The sequence below is a fragment of the Callithrix jacchus genome, chromosome 8 (assembly GCF_049354715.1).
Source record: "Callithrix jacchus isolate 240 chromosome 8, calJac240_pri, whole genome shotgun sequence".
Taxonomy (NCBI): domain Eukaryota; kingdom Metazoa; phylum Chordata; class Mammalia; order Primates; family Cebidae; genus Callithrix; species Callithrix jacchus.
Window position 1 is genome coordinate 12,780,217 of NC_133509.1, and position 23,275 is coordinate 12,803,491.

The window sequence follows — 23,275 nt, forward strand, 5'->3', positions numbered from 1 at the left end:
AACTCTATCTTGAATGAATGAATGAATGATACAGCAAAAAATGTAATACAAATTTAATAAAATAATTCAGTATAACTACATAGCATTTAATTGTATTAGATATTATAGATGATCTAGAGGTGACTTAAAGTACACAGGAGGATGTGTATAGATTACATGCAAACACTACACAATTTTATGTAAGAGGCTTGAGTACATGTGTATTTTGGCATCCACAGGGTGGAGGTTGGGGGTATCCTGGAACTAATCCTTGGAGGATACCAAGGGGCGAATGTACTTTTAACAGAGTCATTTATATCAAATCTCATCAACGAACCAAAAAGTCTTCTGAACAAGATAATAAGCAATGTCATATTATGTAATTCAATATGCCAATATCATATATTTTTTTAATTACACAATTTAGTAACTTATAGTGATGAGTCATTTTAAACACTAGATGGAAAGATGATGCCACTGACAAAGTCTTAATAATAGAGCCAGACCAACTGTATTGTACCAAGTACTATAGGTTAGCTTTAACATCGGACACATGTACACACAAAAGGAGTTTCGGTAAGAGTCAATAGCTTCTGCAGGGAAACAAGCTGCAGCACAGAAATCATAAGCACCTCAAGAGGAAGAAACCACAGCTTTAACCAACATGGAATATCTACTAACAACCAGGAAATAGGAGCAGCTACAGACACAAGATTCATCTAACTTGGTTAGGTCCTTGACATGTGTGTGTCTGCGAGAAGTGGAAGAGAAGGGTGTAAGAGTATAAACTGAGTCAAGAATTTGATAAACGCCAGGCACAGTGACTCATGTCTATAATCCCAGCACTTTGGGAGGCCTAGGCATGAGGATCCCTTGAGCACAGGAGTTTGAGGCACGGCAAAAATCCTATCCCTACAAAAAATACCGCAAGTAGTCAGGAGTGGTGGTGCAGGCCTGTGGTCCCAGCTCCTCGGTGGGGCTGAGACAGGAGGACTGCTTGAGCCTAGGAGGTTGAGGCTGCAGCGAGCCTTTTTCACACCACTGCACTCCAGCCAGCCTAGATGATCAAGCAAGACCTTGTCTCAAAAAAAAAGAAAAAAAATTCAATAGTGTCTTGAAATGGAGGGTTTCTGAAAAGAATGAATACAAAATAATATACCCATAACCTTATTACCTTTTGAACTGCTAAATATTGTCAGGATAGACGTGTTTTCTTTTTTTTTTTTTAAAGATGGGGTTTCACCATGCTGGCCAGGCTGGTCTTGAACTCCTGACCTCAGGTGATCCACCCACCTCGGCCTCCCAAAGTGCTAGGATTACAGGCGTGAGCCACCACACCCAGCCTTAGACGTGTGTTTTTAAAACCAGGATTCCACTCCATCTCAAGTTCCCTGAAAAAATTTCAGGGAGTAAATATGGAGTAGTAAACACATTTTTCAAGTATCTCTAAATGTTATTGCTGACAGGTAGCAATAAAACAATGTAAATACTGACTTGCTGAAACAGGTTTTAAAATTCAACATCAGTTATCACAAAAATTTTCAGGTTACAATACTTATTTACAAGTATATAAAAATACTTGTAAATTTTGAAAATTAGTTATTTTATTAATAGAATACCAGACTTATAATCATGAATTATGAATGTGCTACAACCAATTTCAAATATATTTTCTGCTACATTGAGTCTCTTAATATAGTAAGAACGTTGTTTTGACCATGACTCTGCCCCATTAAACTTAATGTTTATATCATTATTCTAAAAACAGTCCAGGTGCAATGGCTCATGTCTATAATCCTAACATTGTGGGAGGCCAAGGCAGAAAGATGGCTTGAGGCTGGGAGTTTAAGACCAGCCTGGGCAACACAGCAAGACCTTGTCTGGACAAAAAAATAAAATTGGCAAAAACAAAATCGGCTGGACATGGTTGCTCATGCCTATAATCCCAGCACTTTGGGAGCAGAGGCAGGAGAATCACTTGAGGCCAGGGGGTTGAGACCAGCCTGGCCAACATGGCAAAACCCCATCTCTACCAAAAATACAAAAATTAGCTGGCCATAGAGGCACATGCCTATAATTCCAGCTACTTGGGAAGCTGAGGCATGAGAATCACTTGAACCTGGGAGGCAGAGTTTGCAGTGAGCCGAGATCACGCCACTGCACTCCAGACTGGGCAACAGAGCAAGATCTGTGTTAAAAAAATAATAATAATTAAATTTTGTTTTAAAAATAAATAAATAAATAAATAAAAACAAGTGGCCAGGCACAGTGGCTCATGCCTGTAATCGCAGCACTCTCAGAGACAAGGCAGGAAGATTACTTGAGTCCAGGAGTTTGAGACCAGCCTGGGAAACACAGTAAGACCCCATCTGTACAAAAAATTTTTCAAAATTTGCTGGGCATGGTGGCGTGCACTGTAGTCCCAGCTATCTGGAGGCTGAGGTGGGAAGACTGCTTGAGCCCAGGAGGTCAAGGCTGCAGTGAGCCATGACTGCACCACTGCACTACAGCCTGGGTGACAGAGTGAGACTCTGTCTTTAAAAAAAAAAAAGAGTATTTAGCCAGTATGGGCCTGAAAGAAAAAAAAAAGAGTAACATTTTCTTTGATGATCACATTAGCATTCACAATAATATCAAATATTTCCATTCTGATGAACTTCCAAAAACTTTAATTTTATTCCATGAATTATATGAAAAAAGAACCATTATTAGAATTAATCCATTTTCTCTTTGACACAGAAGATGAGTGAAATAAAACTGGCATCACTTGAGTGTTTGCAAAGTTCTTCTGCTAATGAAGATAACACATCACAGCTATTGCCTTACTTTTCATACATGCACAAGAAAACCTGGAATAGAAAGTTTATAAAATCTATTTAGCAGAGCATCCTTTGATTATAAATGAAAGTCATGCTCCACAAAGTGATATATGAATGTGCTTCCTGCAGCTACATGTGCTAAGCCATTATCTTTTAACACAGACTTCTTTAAATTGTTATTTTTAATTGAAACTTTTAGTTTGAGATAACTGTAAGTTCACAATCAGTTGAGAGAAATAATGGAGATCTGGTATACCTTTTACCCAGTTTTCTTCAAATGGTAACATCTTACAAAACTATAGCACAGCTGTATTACTGACATTGATACAATCCAACTATCTTAACCTGATTTCCCCAGTTTTATTTGTATTCCTCTGTGTGTGTGTTTAGTTCTACACAGTTTTATCACATGCGTGTAACACAACATATCCATCAACAAAATCAAGATACAGTACAGTTCCATTACAAGGGTCCCTGGTATTGCCCTTTATAAGCACAGTTTTGTCACATGTGCATAAAATCATGTATCCATTACCAAAGTCAAGATGCAGCACAGTTCATTACAAGGGTCCCTGGTATTGCCCTTTATAAGCACAATTTTGTCACATATGCATAAAATCATGTATCCATTACCAAAGTCAGTTCATCACAAAGGCCACTGGTGTTGCCCTTTTATAAGCATACACACTGCCTTCCCCACTTCACCCCATTATCCCTAATCCCTGTGGAGTAGTATATTTTTAGCACAAAGTACATATGGCCTATGAAATGAAAAGACAGTATTTCCAAAAGCAATACTTTCTTACAAACTAGGTGAAGAAACAAACCAAAGCATAAAGTATAAGCATACTTAGCATGGAAAGCCTTGTTGGTCATATTTATTCAGGCATCTAGAACATTATACCTGAACATGATTAAAAAAACATATAATTACAGTTGACCCTTGAACAACATTGGTTTGAACTGTGCAGGTCCACTTACACAGGGGTGTTGGTTTTTTGTTTTTTTGTTTTTGAAATAAATATGTCAGCCCTCAGTATGGGCAATTTTGCATCTGCAACCAACTTGGATCGAAAATACGGTATTTGTGGGACAGGAAAGCTGCAAAAATAGAAGGCCAACTTTTTGTATCCACAAGTTCTGAACAGGCAACTGCATGGCTTGACTATATGTGGATTTTGAAATCCACAGGTGGTCCTGGAACCGATCCCCAGCAGACAGTGAGAAATACTACACACAGACATATCTAGGCACACACAAAAAAAGGAGGGCAGAGAGTGATTATCTATTAAATCCCAAGACCAATCTACTTAATTCTGAGACAAATTTTCCTATCTTGGCTAAGTTCCAGACTGCAAATAAGTGGACAACATAAAATAATGCTACAGAATTACAGTGGGGATTCCTACATATGTAAGAACATAAAAAAAGGAGTCTTATACTGTGTTCAGGGGCAATCCTGTCCCTCACCCAGAAATTAGGATGCAGCTGAAGTAGCTGCTATTCCCTTAAGAATATGGATCTGTTCTGGACAGAATAAGAACAGACTGGAAATAACAGTGTTAATATACAGATACCTCTTGTTTCCAGACCAATGATAAACAATTCAAAGGCAGAGACCTTGCGCACTACTTCTTTTGATTCTCTCACATGCATAGCAGTTATAAACGTATGGTAGGTGTGTAAATATTTATTAAATGAATGAGGTCAGCACAGTAGAAAAAAAATGGTAAAGTTAAAACACCATAGAATCATAGGATTTTATGGTTAAGAAGGTCCCTGGAGATTTTGTTTCAAATATCCTTATTATAATTGAACAAACAGGCATAAAAATTAACCAGCTTGCCTGTCTAACATACTATATATCTTACTTATTTGTTTTATTTATTCACTCTCTTCCCACAAGACTGTAAGCTCCATGAAGGTACAGATTCTTCTGTTTTATTAACTGTTGTATAATCAGCACCTAGAACAGTACCTGGCAAATAGTATATGGTGAATATTTGTTAAATGAATGGTTATTTATTTATTTGGGACAAAGTCTCATTCTGTCACCCAGGCTGGAGTGCACTGGCATAACCATAGCTCAATGCAACCTCAAATTCCTGGCCTCAAGCAATTCTCCTACCTCGGCTCCCATAAAATGCTGGGATTACAGGCATGAGCCACCACATGGTGGCTTTAAAAATTATTCCAGCTAGGAATAATTTTAAAACTCAGCTGATACCATTATTGAGTACCATGGTATAGTAAGAAGTAAAAAAACAGATGTAAACATAGAAACACAAATACATTATTTAAATTTGGTGCTGAATAAAAACAGAGGCAGGAAGGAACCTACGCAAAATAGCATTTATATAAATTTAAACTATATATTAAAGTTAGTATTATTGTTTTCAAAGACATACTCAGGATAATATATTACACATATTCACTAGATAACTCTGAGGGAAAGGGAATGGGAGTGAAGATGAGAGATAAGGGAGAATAAAATAAAGCAGGGCTTCATACAGGTTAACCACAAAAGTGTACCATGAAATGAGAAATATGATGAAATCAGTTATCCGTATCTGAGGTGCTCTTACCCCACTTCCTTCCAGAGAGAAATATTTAACCCCTGGTTTCAGCAAAACTTAAACCAGTGTGACCATGAGAAAAGCTGTGTATATTAAGTTGGTATGAAGGAGAGCCCAAATGGCATGAACTGAGGAGGCAACGGAGGTGAGAAAGTATACATGATCCTTTAGAGAAGTTTTGATGTGAATAGGAGCAATAGAGTGGTGACTGACAGAAGACATGGAATGAAGAGTATTTTTTGAAAAGCAAATAAAATTAATAAAGATTTGCCAATGGCAATCATCCAGTAGAGAGAGTGAAGATGAAAGACAGAAAGAGAATGATTATAAAAGGACAAGTGTGAGTGATGGGGTCCAAATCATAAAGGGTCTAACCTTAGAGACAAGGATTTATCTCACTGTAAAAACGAGCTATCCAAAGTAAATGCTTAAATTAACATAATTTTTCTGAATATGCGGGCTTTGGTTATGTGGACTCTTAACCTTTTTTGGGTCATGAACTCCTATGGATCTTTGCTTCCTTAAAATACACATACAGATGCTCTTTTATTTTGGAGACTTGGTCTCACTCTGTTGCCCAGGAAGATCTCCAACTCCTGGCCTTAAGTGACCCTCCTGTTTCAGCCTCCCAACAGGGACTACAGGTGTGAGCCATCACACCCAGCCAAAATACATATACATATTTGGATAAAACTTTATACATAACTTTCGGAGGTTTACTGGCAACTTTTGGAGGTTTCTTACTAAGAAAGACATCATCTAAATTCTGAAATCTGGGTAGAGTGATAGATGAGAGATGGAAGGGCATTCTATATGAGAAGAGGGACAAGCACAAGGCATATCATTTTTCTTTTCTGTACTCAACATCTCCTTCCTAAACAGTATCAAAAAGTATATTTAGATATACCTCAATAAAGTTAGAGGGAAACATATTTGAAAGATAAAAGTGACAAAAGGAAGACTGGTCACTTTTGTCACTTTATCACAAATCTCATGCTTCAAACACACAAATACCACTGCCACCGCCTCCACATATCTGGCCCAAACTACTTTCTTTCTCTCCTACTTATCTCAATCACTTCTCAGAACAGTTAACATGGGCTTTTTAGGGGTTTTTTGGTTTGGGTTGGTTGATTAATTTTAATGGGGTGGAGAAGGAATCATGAATGAGCAGATAAAGGAATTGAAAAGAGAAGTAAAAGTGTTAACCAATCAGAGTAGTGAAGCACAAAGCATTCTGCCAACTGCCTACACTGGTTTTGCTTAACAGAAGGTACAATTTTATGAAGAAAAATACTGATATAAAGTGATTTATTGGCCAGGTGTGGTGGCTCACACCTATAATCCCAGCACTTTGGGAGGCCGAGGTGGGCGGATCACTTGAGGTCAGGAGTTCAAGACCAGCTTGGCCAGCATGGTCAAACCCTGTCCCTACTAAAAATATAAAAATCGGCCAGGTAAGGCGGCCCACACCTGTAATCCCAGCACTTTGGGAGGCTGAGGCAGGCTGATCACCTGAGGTTGGGAGTTCGAGACCAGACTCACCAACATGGAGAAACTCTGTCTCTATTAAAAATGCAAAATTACAGCCGGGCGCGGTGGCTCAAGCCTGTAATCCCAGCACTTTGGGAGGCTGAGGCAGGTGGATCACGAGGTCAAGAGATCGAGACCATCCTGGTCAACATGGTGAAACCCCGTCTCTACTAAAGATATAAAAAATTAGCTGGGCACGGTGGCGCGTGCCTGTAATCCCAGCTACTCAGGAGACTGAGGCAGGAGAATTGCCTGAACCCGGGAGGCGAAGGTTGCGGTGAGCCGAGATCGCGTCATTGCACTCCAGCCTGGGTAACAAGAGCGAAACTCAGTCTCAAAAAAAAAAAGATGTCAACTAACAACCAAATGAAGAAGTGCGATTCTGACCAAACCTCAAGAAATACTCTTGATGGGATTTTTTTTTTTGCCATAAAAGTCATGAGAAAAAAAACATACATCTGAAGCTAAAGATCTTTAGTTGAGCAAGGGAAAATTTTTATAAGCTTCATATGGAATTACTATGTAATTTAGAACAATTTGTAAAAAATAAAATCAAAATATAGATGTCAGGGAGAAAAGGTCTGACTTAAGTGACTCTGGGAAGTTTTTAACTGGAAACTAACAACAAAAAGAACTGTACATAAGCACTGTTCTTTTTGGGTAAAGGCATTTCTCATGGAGATACAGGTTAACAATTCTAAAACGCTGTACATGGATGATGGGACTGAACAAATAAGTTAATGGATATCAGATGGCGGGAGCCAGATTTCTCACTTTTAGAGAGGGAGGTAATAGAAAATGGAGTAAAGCTAGAATGAACTATATAGTACTGACAGTCAAAGACATTAGTATGAACTCATGTTTACCTTATTACAGATACAGATAATTATATATATATATACATGGATTAGTAGACATACACGCATTTTCTAGGTCTATACACAGAAAAGGCCTAGAAGTCATGATATCCCAACAGCAATGAGCACAAAACCAGATCTTGGTTTCTAATGATTCACCAAAAAATAGTACCAGGGATCCTTGGAAAAATGGCTGATTCTAGGACTGGGGCAGGAAATAGCCAAGATGAGTCTGGAACTTCTTGTAGTGCCAGAAAGTAAGGAAGAACTGACAAAAAACAAAACAAAACAATGGAGTATGTCCTGTTGGTAGAAAAATTTGAACAACAAAATAAATAAAGTAGTATAGAATTATAACCCAAATAAAAAAATAAACATCTATGAGTCCATACAGATATAAATAAATGATTGAATAAATAAATAAATGGGGAAGAAAAGACTATCCGTAGCAGAAGAATTCCAAATAATTTTATAGACAGCTCCCCTTCAAGAAGACAGAGACAGATCCACTGAGTGTGGTATATACTTAGTAACTTGTTTCCAAAATGAAGAGTATGGGAAAACGTCACAGCAAAGAAACTTGGCAAACACTAACTCAGCCTGGTGACTGAGGTTGACAATATTAGTGGTAACATACTGATAGTATTTCCCCTTGAGATGATGCAAAGAGGTGGCACTTTACCTCTGTGATTGTCCTCCCTCAAACCCATAACCCCCGTCTAACCATCAGGAAAATATCAGACAAACCCAAACCAAGGCACATTCTACAAAATCCCTGACCAATACTCCTCAAAATTATCAAAGTCATCAAAAACAAGGAGAGGCCGGGCACGGTGGCTCACGCCTGTAATCCCAGCACTTTGGGAGGCTGAGGCGGGTGGATCACGAGGTCAAGAGATCAGGACCATCCTGGTCAACAAGGTGAAACCCCGTCTCTACTAAAAATACAAAAATTAGCTGGGCATGGTGGTGCGCGCCTGTAGTCCCAGCTACTCGGGAGGCTGAGGCAGGAGAATTGCCCGAACCCAGGAGGCCGAGTTTGCGGTGAGCTAAGATTGCGCCATTGCACTCCAGCCTGGGTAACAAGAGCGAAACTCCGTCTCAAAAAAAAAAAAAACAAGGAAAGTCTGAGATGCCATCACAGCCCAGACAGGCTAAGGAAAGATATCAACTAAATGTACTGTCGTATTGTGGATAGAATCCTGGAAACAAAAAAGGACCTTAGGTAAAAATTAACAAAATCTAAATTAAATGAATTTTAGTTAATAGTAATGTACCAATATTGGTTCCTTAGCGGTGACAAATTTAACACTGAAATGCCAGATATTGGCAACATGACGAGACCCCCATCTCTTACAAAAAAAAAAACAAAAAAACCTGGGTACAAAGTATACCTTAACTCCCTGTAACTTCTCTGTAAATCTAAACATATTCTATAAGAAAACAATTATGCTTGGGAGGCCGAGGTGGGTAGATCATGAGGTCAAAAGATCGAGACCATCCTGGTCAACAAGGTGAAACCCCGTCTCTACTAAATATACAAAAATTAGCTGGGCATGGTGGCACAGGCCTGTAATCCCAGCTACTCGGGAGGCTGAGGCAGGAGAATTGCCTGAACCCAGGAGGCGGAGGTTGCGGTGAGCCAAGATCGCGCCATCGCACTCCAGCCTGGGTAACAAGAGCGAAACTCTGTCTCAAAAAAAGAAAAAGAAAACATTTATTCAATTAAATAAAAATATGGAGAAGCTATTCCCTTAACCAATCCGATTTTGGTCCTTTAAGTTATATATAGTGGGTTGGACAACAGAAATACAAGTAGCATAGTGCAACATAATTTCAACATTGATGAACCATTTATAACGCTGTATGTGTAAGTGCCTATAAGTCATTTTTTTCATGAACACATTTTGATTCCTTAGTTGGTAAGCACTTTAGGAGCAGAAAACTCTCTTCTAAATAGGAGGAGGCCACTCAAATTTGGGACTAAAGCAAAACTGTGGTACTACTATATTAATAAAAATTCCATCTGGGCCAGGCACAGTGTCTCATGCCTGTAATCCCAGCACTTTGGGAGCCCGAGGGAGGCCGATCACTCGAGGCCAGAGTTCAAGACCAGCCTGGCCAACACCGTGAAACCCCATCTCTAACAAAAAATACAAAAATTAGCCAGGCATGGTGGCATATACCTGTAGTCCTAGCTACTCGGGAGGGTAAGACACAAGAATTGCTTGAACCTGGGAGATGGAGGTTGCAGTGAGTCACCACTGCACTCCAGCCAGGGTAAAGAGCGAGACTCTGTCTCCAAAAAAAAAAAAAAAAAAAAAATTATATATATATTCCACATGGCTTTTGAAGTGGTAAATATTTTTTGTAAACATTTTTTGTTTGTAAATGAAAGCTGAAATACAGAGATCAGAAATTTATAAAGGTTGGCATGATGGCTCACGATTGTAATTTCAGCGCTTTGGGGACCAAGGTAGACAGATAGTTTAAGACCAGCCTGGACAACACTGCAAAACCTAGTCTCTACAAGAAAAAAAGAAAAAAAAATACAATCAGCCAATCAGCCAAGAGTGGTGGCATTTGCCTGTAGTCCCAGCTACTCAAGAGGCTGTGGTGGGAGGATTACTTGAGCCCAAGAGGTTGAGGTTGCAGTGAGCCATCATCACACCACTGCACTCCAACCTAGGTGACAGAGCAACATCCTGTCTCAAAAAAAAAAAAAAAAAGTATTAAACTTCTTTTTGTTGTTACATTGTTTTGTACATGAGACATTTTTATTTTTGAAAAGTTTTAAAAATAAAATTACAAAAAAATGTAGTATACACTCACATACTCATATATAAAGCATTAACATTTTTCATTTTTGCTTCAGATACATATTTAATAGAAAATAACTATGTACGTCGTAGTTATCACATTGAATTCTGAAACACTGAAACACTTCCTCATGGTCTCAGAAGAGGAACATAACTAAATAAACTTAGAGAAAGTACATTGGAGAGTTCACTATGAACAATATACTGTAAGATAAAATTACAGTAACTTGGGTCCACATTGGTCATTGTTCAACAGATCTGGAAACTTCAAAAGCCAAATAAAATTAAGTTTTCCTAACATTTGTAACTATCCTGAAAATACCTAAAAACAAACAAAAAAAAGTACAAATCAGTAAGCAATCAAAGAACTTGATAACACTAACTGCTGGCAAGGATATGGAAAAACAGAAATTGTTTGCAATATCCTATAAATATCTTATAAAAGGAAAAATATTTATATCCTAGGACCCAACAATTTGACAGGTATATGACCTGGAGAAACTATAGCATGTTGCAAAGGAGCTATAGGAATATTCTTAAGGCAATGTTTGTAACAGATTAAAAAAATGAAAACAATTTAAATGCTTATGATAGAGGAAATGATGAACTGTATATATTCATTCAATGGAACACTATACCGCTGTGTAAATGAATGAACTAGACCTACAGTATCAACAAAGATTGAGTGGGGGGAAAAATAAAATGAAAAAAGCAAGCTTTAAAATCCGTATACCATGACACAATCATATTAACAGCTGCTGAAACTTTCTAGAACATATATTTTTTTAAGTGCCAGGCTCAGTTTTAACCACCTTATATAAATTAGCTCATTTAGACCAGGCACAGTGGCTCAGGCCTGTAATCCCAGCACATTGGGAGGCCAAGGCAGTGGGATCACTTGAGCCCAGGAGTTTGAGACCAGCCTGGGCAACATGATGAAACCCAGTATCTAAAAAGAAAATAATAATAATAATAAAAATAAGTAAAATAAATAAATAAGCTCATTATATTTTTACAACGATTACATGAAGAGGACATCTCTATCATCCCTATGTGATAGATGAGGACACCGAAGCATGTAAAGATTAAATAACTTACCTATGATCACAAAATGTAGTAGCAGAGTCAAGATTCAAACCAAGTGAGTATGGTTTGAAATGTACTCCAAGGTACACCTTCTTCAAAAGCACCCAAAGCAATGCCATGTCACTGTTCATATATATAGTTTATTAACAGATAAACTAGAAGGATACAGATCAAATTCATTACAACGATTTCCTCTGGAAGTGGAGATGAAGGTGAGGAGGATAAAACTGGAGAGAACAAAAGGGACTTTAAATGATCAGTAATATTTAGGAAAAGCATAAAGTTCTACACTGCTCTTCTAGAATTCAATGTGATAACTATGATGTAAATATTTTAAATTAAATACATATCTGGAGCAAAAATGAAATACGTTAACATTTTATATGTGGGTATGTGGGTGTACACATTTTTGCTATGTATTTTTAAAACTTTTCAAAAAAAAAACTCTCTCATCTATAAAACAATATTACAACAAAAATTAGAAAATAAAGTTCGGATCTTTATATTTCATCTTTCATTTGAAAACAAAAACAGCTAAACTGTGTGAGTTTATGTATGTATATACACTTTAACACACATATGGAAAATGCATTTTTACACAGATGAAGAGACAGGTTTTAACAGAGCATATCAGAAACAGTATCTCTTACTATACATTTTAATGACTCACTATTTTCAGTAACACTAGTAGGAAAATTCCCTTGATATCTTTCTACCTCTGAGACAGGTTTTAACAAAGCATATCAGAAACAGTACCTCTTACTATACATTTGAATGAATATTTTCATTGAAAATAAAGTGTAACACTAGTAGGAAAATTCCCTTAATATCTTTCTACCTCTTTCTTTTTTGTCTTTTCTCTCTCTCGTTTTCTACTTGCTTGTTTTTTGTTTTGTTTTGTTTTGCTTTTTCGTTTTTTTTTAGACAGAGTTCTGCTCTTGCTGCCCAGGTTGGAGTGCAATGGCATGATCTCGGCTCACCACAACCTCTGCCTCCCAGGTACAAGCGATTCTCCTGCCTCAGCCTCCCGAGTAGCTGGGATTACAGGTGTGTGCCACCACATCCAGCTAATTTTGTATTTTTAGTAGAGACAGGGTTTCTCCATGTTGGTCAGGCTGGTCTCAAACTCCCAACCTCAGGTGATCCGCCCACCTCGGCCTCCCAAAGTGCTGGGATTACAGGTGTGAGCCAACACACCCGGCCTTGTTTGTGATTTTTAACAGAAGGAAGCACAAAGAGGGAACTAAGAAAGTGTCACACATTTTAAAAATAATAACAGCCATAGATGAACATATAATGCAGCCTTCTAAATATAATTCCCAAACCTGTAATCAAGTGATGTTTTAAAAATTTATTTGTAAATTGGTTGTCTAGAACTTACAATGTATTTTCCCAGGAAGAAAGTTACAAAAGGATATGAGCACCAGGAAAAAGATACTGCCTGAGGTGCCAGGCTATCGGCTGAGAAACGAGACAAGCAGAGTACACAACATGTACTGATGGTTCAAAAAGAAAAAAGAAAGCATTCTGACCCAGAGTTTGAGGGCAGAAATAATTATTCATTTATTTACCTTTGTAATCTTAGTAACTAGCAAATTATCTGGCATCTCATAACGAAAAACCATTGCCTACTTACTGATGAAGCAATGGTGAAAAGGCTGAGTGATGAAGAAATGGAGAAAAGACTAAGTAGAGGAATCCATCAATAGATGGCACTGTCAACAGAACAGTTTTGGTGGAGGAAAGAAAAAGCTTGGAGAGAAGCAATGTTTAATGACACAAAAATCCACATATGTAAAACTATTACAAGGTTAGTGCTGGTAATTAAGAGAACACCTTCATCTAAATTACTAGCTGGGTCTATTATTGTGTAATGCAAATAAGCACGGTATTTTGGGTTAGTTTTGCTAACAATGAATCTTAAGATAGTTTTCCCAGGGAGCAATAGTTATTTGGGATTTTCAGTATTTTCTCCTATGACCCTTGAAAATATTTCAATGTCTTTTTTGTAATTATAAGAGTAATAACTGGCTGGGTGCAGTGGCTCACATCTGTAATCTCAGCATTTTGGGAGGCCAAGGCGGGCAGATTACTTGGGCTCACTAGTTCAAGACCAGCCTGGGCAACATGGCAAAACCCTGTCTCAAAAAATACAAAAATTACCCAAGTACGGGTGGTGCACACCTGTAGTCCCAGCTACTTGGGAGGCCGAGGTGGGAGGATGGCTTGAGCCCAGGAGGTAGAGGTTGTAGTAAACTGAGATTGCACCACTGCACTCCAGCCTGGGTGATAGAGCCAGACCTTATCTCAAAAAAAAAAAAAAAAAGTAATAATTATTCGGATTAAGAACAAAGAAAAGCACAAAAACTAAAACAAAAATTACCCATAATCTTATCACCCAGGGATAACATCTATTTTATGTATCTCCTGCAACTCTTTTTGCCATTTATACATTATAAATAATAACACAGTATATGTTTCTTTATATTCTAATTTTTCTCTCAACATATTGTATTTTCTTATGTCAGTACATTAGAAAGTAATTTTTAAAATGATTTTTAAAATTTTTAATCATTTTAAAAATGATTTTTAGTAGCTGTATCCACCACATGGGTTATCATTAATTTCACCATTCCCATATAATGCATTTTGACTATTAAAATTGTTCCATTCTTATAAAATGCTATATAAATTAACTATTTTTTGTTATCTGAGACAGGGTCTTACTCTGTTGCCCAGGTTGGAATGCAGTGGCACAATCATAGCTCACCTCAGCCTCAAACTCCTGGGCTCAAGGGATCCTCCTGCCTTGGCCTCCCAAAGGACTGGAATAACAGGCATGAGTCACCTCATAAGGCCTAATCACTTCTTAAATGTAAATTTCTACATTATTCTTGTAGAATTCAAAGTGATAACTATGATATACAATAATAAAGTGTGGTGTGCTTGTCTCCCTCCACCCCCAGCATTCCCTCACAAAATCTACTAAATAATCTATCTAGGGTATTAGATAAATAAATAAATAAGAAAGGAAGAAAAAGTTATCAACTATTCTCAGTCACTCTTCTTCTACCTGTAAAAAAGGAAAAATCCCACAAAGATAAGGCTCTGATATCAGAGAAGGCAAGAATAACAAGTCAATTTTCCTGCTAGAGCAACTTTTGTTTTCCACCTAGAAAAACGCGCCATCAATTTAAGTAGGAAGAGCACAAGATTCATAATATGCCGAACACCTCTATCTGCATCAGTGCTTAAACTAGGTTTTTGTAGGACACAGAATGCTTCGAAAAATTCTGTAAACAAAATATAGTGTAACTAATACCACTCAGTAAAAAAAGTTTCATTTTACAATTCTACAATAATTTTTTAATGAATTAATAAATGCCATATAGTCTCTTACTTCTTCTAGTCTCCCAATTATACTAAATATTATTCAAACTACCAGAAACAGGACAACAGTTCCAGGAACTTGAGAATCAATAACTCTTTAAACCAGTGGTAATTCATGTGGAAAAGTTCAGAACAAATCAGCATCAGCTTCCTGGCTCTCTTGCACAAACAAAAAATTCATATTGCTTCACCAATTTTCAAAATGTAAATTTGTGTATATAAGTTTAAAACTCGGGCCAAAATTTATTTATATTTATCCCAAATTTGCAACTGGTATCAAGATCAATTAACTTTTTTAGCAAGTACATTGTTAGAAAATTCCACAGTGATCCCAGAACGGAAGGGGCTTAAAAAATAATACAAGACAAAAATTAAATTTCACATTCAAGGTCTATGTTTAATCATTCAGAAGAAGAAAATTATGTAACATATTATATATAATGATGATGATAACATATGCTATTCTGGACTCTTACTGAGAGAGCTGTGGTTCAAAGGGAATTGTGACAATAAAGTAAAAATTGCCCAAAATGTTTAATTCTGCCCAAAACAAAGTTTCCAGAAAAGAAGCCAAATACCTTTCATTGTAAGTTCAAACAGGGTTCAAATAGCTCAGAAATGTTGTATACTTAAGTTTTCAGAAGTCCAATCCGAGAACAGCTATAAACATAAACTGAATAACTTGCTCAAGAGTCTTTACTTATTACCCAATCTTAGGTCCCCCAGAATACTTTTTAAAACAATCCAAAATGTATTATAATAGATTAGTGTAAACTGGGCTATGCTGTTTACAGGTGTCTTCACCACCTCCCCCAAGGAGAGAAGAGGTAGAGACTATGGTAAGCAGAAAATAGAATGAGACTATATACACACCAAATAACAGCTTGTAATCTTGTAAGACTGCTTCTTTTACACTTGGGCTATTCTTTTCATTACTGTATAATACATTTTAAAGAATAACATATTCACAGAGTAATACAATTTCTGCCCTCACGGGTCTCTAGCTGGCTGACACGCGTTTTCTCCTCAAATAAATACATGCCTGTTGACTGATGCCTGTCCCACTGTTACAAACAAGAAATAACTGTCCTATAAAACAAAACCTCTCTCTAAGGTTCTAGGCGTAACCATACGTTTGAATTAAAAGCACATTGGAACAACAACAAAAATCTTCCAGCACATCTGTCATTTAAAAGCATGATTATGAAAAGCTGTCGCTGAGACCCAATTTTAGGTCACAAGCTTTCTACTGTTTTTCCTGCACCCTCTCCAGAAAGTGATAAACTTCAAAGGGTGGTAACCAGGAACCGTTCCCTTCCCCCAACATGCCCCCCCCCCCAAAAAAAAAGACTAGAAAAAAACTGGCTAACTTGGACGCTGGCCGGGCTCACGCAGAACCCATGCCCGCGGGCCGGGGAAGGCTGGGCAGACCCTGGGAGGAAAAGTGGGCCTCCAGGCGCCCCGGTCTCCCCCCGCCGCCTGTCTCAGATACCGAGCAGGTGGGATTCCGGGAAGCCACCTCCGACTTACGTAACGGGCTTGTCAAAATCCCAGATCCAGGACCTCCCCCTCCCCGCCCCCACTCCCAAATAACAACAGCCCCAGGCCAGCCTGGAATAGAAAATCTGGAATGAAAACACAGGAGCCCCCCACGCGTCCGACGCAGAGGCGAGGGTGCTACTCTCAGCACCGCCGCGCCATCCCGGGGCGGACGGAGCCGCGGAGGACTGCACGGCTCTCATGAGCTCTCGGGCGGAGGTCGCGGCCATCCGTGCAGCCTTCCCGAGCCGGCCTGCCCCATTCCCGCGCCCCCCGGCTGTCACTTCTCCGGGCCGTGACAGCTCCACCTGCCACCGTTGCCCGCGTCGCCGCCCCCGCACTCACCTCTCAGCTGGCTCCCGCGCGAGCAGCGGATCGAGCTTGGAGAGCGGCGCCGGATTCCCTCACGCGCGGCAGTGAGACACGAGGGGCTGAATACCGCGGCGCTCTGAGCCCGCTTAGCTCATCCCCAGCCCGGCGCTCCGCCCTCCGCTGCACCCCCGCCCGCCCAGGCCTGCCGTCTCAGTCAGACGGGACTCCCCTCCCCTCGAGGCCGCCACTGCCTCCGCCTCTTTCTCCGACTCCAGTTGCCGCGGCCACCGCGACCGACGCCATCTTGGCAGTGACGGAAGGGGCGAGGGCGGGAATCACGCCCGCGGGCACCAATCGAAGGCCGGATCTGGCCCGAGGGGGCGGAGAGGGCCGGGTTGAGGGTCGTGGGGTCCTAGCGCCAAACTGACGAGAGGGCGGAGAAGGTAGGCGGGACTGAGTAGCCTTCGCCCGTGACGTTCGGTGTAGTTGGCGAAACGCACCGTGGTTCCCCCTCGGGTCGGGAGATCCCGAGCCTCAGGCGGGCGTGAGCGAAGCGTACAATCCCTTCACCTTTCGCCGCCCGGAGGCACAGGAATCCAGTTCGCGCCAACTGACCTGTTTCTTCCTTCCTCCCGGCACTCCGGAAGTCCTGAGATAGCTTTGCTCGGTTCGTAGGTCTGAGCAGCTGCTGCTCCTTCACCGAAGGTTCTCAGAGTCTCCAGGAAACTCCCTTACGGGTTAGCAACCTACGAGTAGGTTTCAGTCCCAAGATAGAAAGGTAAAGCGGGGAATTTAGGGGGTTTCTCCGAAAAGAACGTTGATAAAACACCTATTGTTGACTGACGGGGTGTCGATTACTCTGGGATGAATTGGATACGGCCTACTTAAACCTGGCTGTGCCTCTCCACCATTGCTGGCTGTTGGCAAATGAGGATAATGAGGCTGGATTACCCCCACAGCGTTGCTGGGGAGTTAAATTGTATAGTACCTGTGAGGTACTTAGCATCATGCCGGAGAGTACCAGATAAATGTTAGACATTATTCCATGGACAAGTGGAGGAAGAAACAGGACCCTAAAAATGCCTCTGCTTTAAAGTCAACTTTTCCTAAACTGCATAGCTTTTTACTAACCAAGTTTACAACTTTATTTCCTACCTCCGGTTCTCTCATTGTATTCATTCATTCGGTCACATTCATCGATACAGAAGGTGCTCAGGCAGAGGGTACAGAGTGGTGAGGGAAACAGAAAAAGCCCGTTTTCAGGAAACTGCTGTCTAGTGGAAGAAGAGGGACAATTAAAAAGTACTTAACATTTTTAGGAGAAACATGTTATAAAGGTTATAAAAATAATAATGGGGCCAGGCTCTGGCTCATGCCTGTAATCCCAACACTTTGGGAGGCCGAGGTGGGAGGATCGCTTGAGCTCAGAAGTTCAAGACCAAGCCGGGCACGGTGGCTCACGCCTGTAATCCCAGCACTTTGGGAGGCTGAGGCGGGCGGATCATCTGAGGTCAAAAGTTCGAGACCAGTCTGACCAATATGGTGAAACCCCGTCTTTAAAAAAAATAATAAAATAGGCCAGGCGCGGTGGCTCAAGCCTGTAATCTCAGCACTTTGGGAGGCCGAGGCGGGTGGATCACGAGGTCAAGAGATCGAGACTATCCTGGTCAACATGGTGAAACCCCGTCTCTACTAAAAATACAAAAAATTAGCTGGGCTTCGTGGCGCGTGCCTGTAATCCCAGCTACTCAGGAGGCTGAGGCAGGAGAATTGCCGGAACCCAGGAGGCAGAGGTTGTGGTGAGCCGAGATCTCGCCATAGCACTCCAGCTTGGGTAACAAGAGCGAAACTCCGTCTCAAAAAATAAATAAAAAAATTTAAAAAAAAACTTTTTTTTAACCAAAAAAAAGTTCAAGACCAGCCTGGCAAAATGTCGAAAACCCTGTCTCCACCAAAAGTACAAAAACTTAGCCGGGCGTGGTGGCATGCACCTGTGGTCCCAGCTACTTGAGAGGCTGAGGTGGGAGGATCGCTTGAGCCCCAGAGCCAGAGGCTGCAGTGAGCCAAGATCGCGCCACTGCATTCCAGCCTGGGTGACAGCATGACTGCTTAAAAAAGAAAAAAAAAAAAAAACTATGAAGTTGCTTACTTTAAATATTTATAGGCCTCTGTATGTCAGTTATACCTTAATAAAGCTGTAAAAAAAAAAAAACTTGACACAGAATCTTGGTATGTTGCCCAGGCTGGAGTGCAGTGACCTGATCATGGCTCACCACAGCCTCCCTCCCAGGCTCAATCAATCCTCCCACCTCAGCCTCTGAAGTAGCTGGGATTGCAGGTGCCCACCACCACAACTGGCTAATTTTTCTATTCTTTTACCCACTGGGCACAGATTTAGCCTTTCATTAATTTTAAGTGTTGCTGGATGTATCAGATCAGTTCCTCTCTGAGGAGCAGCTTGGCTTATCAAAATATTCCACTAGCAGCAAAAGCACTCTTTTACTGCTTTTTTATTTTATTTATTTATTTTTTTTTAAGAGACGGGGTTTCACCATGTTGGCCAGGATGATTTCAATCTCCTGACCTCTTGATCTGCCCACCTCAGCCTTCCAAAGTGCTGGGATTACAGGCATGAGCCACTGTGCCCTGCCTTTAGTGCTTTTTTTATACATATGTATATACGTATACACACGAATATTTTCATCTACAGAGTACCAATTAAAATAGATACATGGTTGCTAGTAGCATACAGGATGGGATTCTAAAACCTTTTAAAAGTTTAAAAGGTGTGAAGGTTTTTTTAACCAGAGAAAATAATGTCTTAAAGAATAATATTAAAACACAGTAGAAAACCAGTATGCAGCATTTGGCTGTGTACCCGGGAAGTATCGTACCTTAACAGTCATATCAGTAGTTCTCTCAACACCCCGGGCAAATGTGACTGTAGTCACATTTACACAAACCTAAACTCTAGATGTGATTTGGGCAAGGGATTCTAACAATGTAGACATGAGCCAAATAGAATTTTGTGGATAATAAATTTTGGCTCCATGCCATTTCTGAAATTGTCATATTTTATATGTGGAACTCTATCCGGCTATTTCTTCGAAGTTATTTTAAAATGCTGTGGTTTGAATGATGCATGAAGGAAAACTATGAAACCAATCTCCATTTAAAGCAATGGAAGTGCAAGCTGTTGTACAGCCTAATCCTCTCCACCTGTTAAATCTATGTACCTTAATTGCTATACCAGAAGTTTCTCACGTCTTTAAATGGAAATCTGGAGCCTCTATAAAGCAATCCTTTATTTTTTAGGCAGAGTCTTGCTTTGTCGCCCAGGCTGGAGTGCAGTGGCGGGATCTCAGCTCACTGCGACCTCCACCTTCCAGATTCAAGCAATTATCTAGCCTCCCGTGTAGCTGGGATTACAGGCAGCCACCACCACACCTGGCTAATTTTTGTATTTTAGTAGAGACGAGGTTTCACCATTCACCATGTTGGCCAAGCTGGTCTCGAATTCCTGACCTCAGGTGATCCACCCTCCTCAGTCTCCCAAAGTGTTGCAGTTGTAGGCATGAGCCACTGCGCCTGGCCTTTTAAAGCAGTCCTTGACAGCTATGGTACAGGGCTTCCTTATGGGTGAGAAAACCAACCAGAGATCTATGGCCTTTTAGAGACTATATAGATGTGTCCCAAAGCAGAATGCATATTGATGAATTATATTCACTATGAAACAGTGTTTGAGTGACATTCCAATGTATTTAATCAAAAAACTAAAATTTATTAGCCACATGGTCAAATTATACATGTGTTTCTTAAAAACACAAACCTGATGAAATTATTTTTGAAAGAAATTATCTGCCAGCCTAGACAACATGGCAAAACCCTGTCTCTACCAAAATACAAAAATTAGCCCACCATGGTGGTGCATACCTGTAGTCCCAGCTACTTGGGAGGCTGAGGTGGGAGGATCACTTGAGCCCAGGAGGTGGAGGATGCAAAAAAAAAAGAAATTATATGAATAATTTTCAAGGATAATAGTAAGAAATGTCATGTTAGAAGTGACAAATTCTGGCTGGGCATGGTGGCTCATGCCTGCCATACCAGCACTTTTAGAGACAGAGGTGGGAGGATCACTTGAGCTCAAGAGTTCGAAACCAGCCTGGGCAATATAGCAAGACCCCATCTCTACAAAAATAACAGACATGGTGGCACATGCCTGTAGTCCTAGCTACTTGGGAGGCCCAGTTGGGAAGACTGCTTGAACCCAGGAGTTCAAAACTGCAGTGAGCTAAGAGCCCACCCCTGTATTCTGGCCTGGGTGACAGAGCAAGAACCTATCTCAAAAAAAAAAAAGACAAATTCTAAACCTGGTGCTTCAGAAGAGTGGCCAAATACTAGAGAGCTGCAGCAGCCTGAGACACTGCTGTCTGCCCTTTTAGTGGCCATCTGAGGAGTCATATCTTTGAATCAGCACTTTTTCCCATTTTTGAAAATCATCACTTCTCAACATTTTCCTCGAGTTAATAATTTTACCTCTTTCAGCAATTCCATGTAAGTTGAATTTTTTCCTTTTAAATTATCTGCATGAGAGTTGTTTTAAAAATAAGAGGTCTTTAACTGTCATTGATCACCAAGTATACTCCCCTGACTTTCTTGAAGTGGTAAGACAATATTTTCATAACTTTCGACAAATTCACTTCAGACTCACTGCACTAGGCATAGAAGGAAAACAATGACAGATAAACACACATTAGAGGCAAAAAGTATATTCCTAGGCATACAACTTTAATAAAAGTCAAACTATGACAAATTCTATGTTAGATGGACAAACTCATTGCTCTGGGAGCCCAGGTGAGTTGAATGATTAATTCTCATTGTGAGAATTGAAGGTGACAAAATAGACAAAATAGATAGCATTTGAACCAACCTTGAGAGAAGCTGGACTTTCTATGAAAGGTGAGGACATTGTTGTTTGGGAAATGGGGCAGAGGGTGGTACATGGAAGGAAAGGCTTTTTTTTTTTTTTTTTTTTTTTACTTTGCATCTTTATAATAGATATAACAAATGAGAGAGATGCACATAAATTGTTGTAACACTTTGACCCTCTTTGGGAGTGACCAAAGGTTCAAATTATTTGGAAGGATGGATATCTGTGCTGACTTGCAGGAAATATGAGTCAGCTTTTCTCATGAACTCAGCACTGTTGTTACAGCTTGACTATTTGGGAAACTCGAAGCAGAACAAATCAGACACCACGAGTCTTTTCTTTTTATTGATTGGCTCAGACATGCATCCTCCAAGGGTGGACAACAGGAACGCCCTCTTTATTGTCGAAACTTAAAGGAACCCTGCCAGCAAGGGGAAACACCTGCAATTGAGAATAAACTTAAAAAAAAAAAAACCCTGCTGTTTTCTGTCTATACTGTCACTCAAAATAGGAGACACACACGTCTTTCGTCCATACCTCTTTCCTGCACTTCAGGATTGTGTGTATTCAGCTGCCTCCAGATAGGTCAGTCCTAACTACATCAGAAACTCAGCATTTCGAAGGCAAAGTCATTCTCTTTCCCACAAATCTGTTACTCCTATAATTTCTCATTTCCTGAATATAGTTTAATTCACCATGCACCTAAAAGCTAAAGTCTCCTGTGGAGACTTAAATTACTTTTTAGGAGTTCATGACTAGCCTGGCCAACATGGTGAAACCCTCTCTCCACCAAAAATACAAAAATTAGCTGGGCATGGTGGCGTGAGCCCCATTCCCACTGACCTAGTTCAACCCCACATCTTTTGTGTTTTTTTTAAGTCCAAAATTTTGCAGTAGTCATTTAATTGGATTTCCTATCTCTCTCTCTCTCTCTCTCTCTCTCTTTTTTTTTTTTTTGAGACAGAGTCTTTCTCTGTTTCCCAGGCTAGAGTACAGTGGCGAAATCTTGGCTCACTGCAACTTCCACCTTTTAGGTTCAAGCTATTCTCCTGCCTCAGCCTCCTGAGTAACTGGGATTACAGGTGTGTGCTGCCATGCCCAGCTAATTTTTACATTTTTTGTAGAGACGAAGTTCTACCATGTTGGCCAGGCTGGTCTCGAACTCCTGACCTCAAGCAGTCCACCCACCGCAGCCTCCAAAAGTGCTGGGATTACACGCCCAGCGGGATTTCCTATCTCTTGTCTTTCTCTCTTCGATCCATCCATCTCTGTGTTGCCAGGCTGATCTTTCTAAAGAAATATGATCAAGGCTAGGCACGGTGGCTCACGCCTGTAATCCCAGCACTTGGGGAGGCCGAGGTGGGTGGATCACGAGGTCAAGAGATTGAGACCATCCTGGTCAACATGGTGAAACCCCGTCTCTACTAAAAATACA

The 23,275-nt window shown here is 40.2% G+C and overlaps 1 protein-coding gene across 8 annotated transcripts in view; it reads right to left on the bottom strand.

Annotated features, from left to right (window-relative positions):
• Positions 1–17,222, bottom strand: part of DENND4A (DENN domain containing 4A) — a 120,878-nt gene extending 103,656 nt beyond the window's left edge. For all 8 annotated transcript variants that reach the window (XM_002753255.6, XM_009005087.5, XM_009005086.5 and 5 more), the window contains exon 1: positions 16,944–17,222. The gene's annotated coding sequence lies outside the window, so the exon portion shown is untranslated. The remainder of the gene's footprint in view (positions 1–16,943) is intronic.
• Between the last annotated feature and the right edge of the window lie 6,053 nt (positions 17,223–23,275).